At 36.1% G+C, this 346-nt stretch overlaps 1 protein-coding gene across 4 annotated transcripts in view; it reads right to left on the reverse strand.

Moving 5' to 3' along the window:
* LOC106879726 (tumor protein 63) overlaps window positions 1-346 on the reverse strand; it is a 274,347-nt gene that overhangs the window by 62,519 nt on the left and 211,482 nt on the right. The window lies entirely within an intron of this gene.

The following is a 346-nucleotide window of genomic DNA, read 5'->3' on the forward strand; positions in this document are numbered from 1 at the left end:
TATATATATATATAGGTAATATTACAACTGATGACAAAAGATAATAGCTACAATTAGTGCTCAGGTTGACTTCCTGGTAAACTACTTGAGCTGCAACTAAAAATGCAGGGATGTTATAGCTGCCTGATAAAGATTGACTCTGTCCATTATCTGATACCAGTTGTGTGCCTGTTGCCTGTTTGTATGTATGTGGGTGGCAGCTGATGAAGGATATGTTCTCTATGTAGCCTGCTTGTTTGTTGTACCTTGTTTATCATTTTGTCCATGTTCTTTTGCAACGTCATGTACTCAGATAGGTATCTATATGTACATGTAGATGAAGGTATCTACATACATGTACATATAT

Source organism: Octopus bimaculoides, chromosome 12 (genome assembly GCF_001194135.2).
Source record: "Octopus bimaculoides isolate UCB-OBI-ISO-001 chromosome 12, ASM119413v2, whole genome shotgun sequence".
Classification (NCBI taxonomy): domain Eukaryota; kingdom Metazoa; phylum Mollusca; class Cephalopoda; order Octopoda; family Octopodidae; genus Octopus; species Octopus bimaculoides.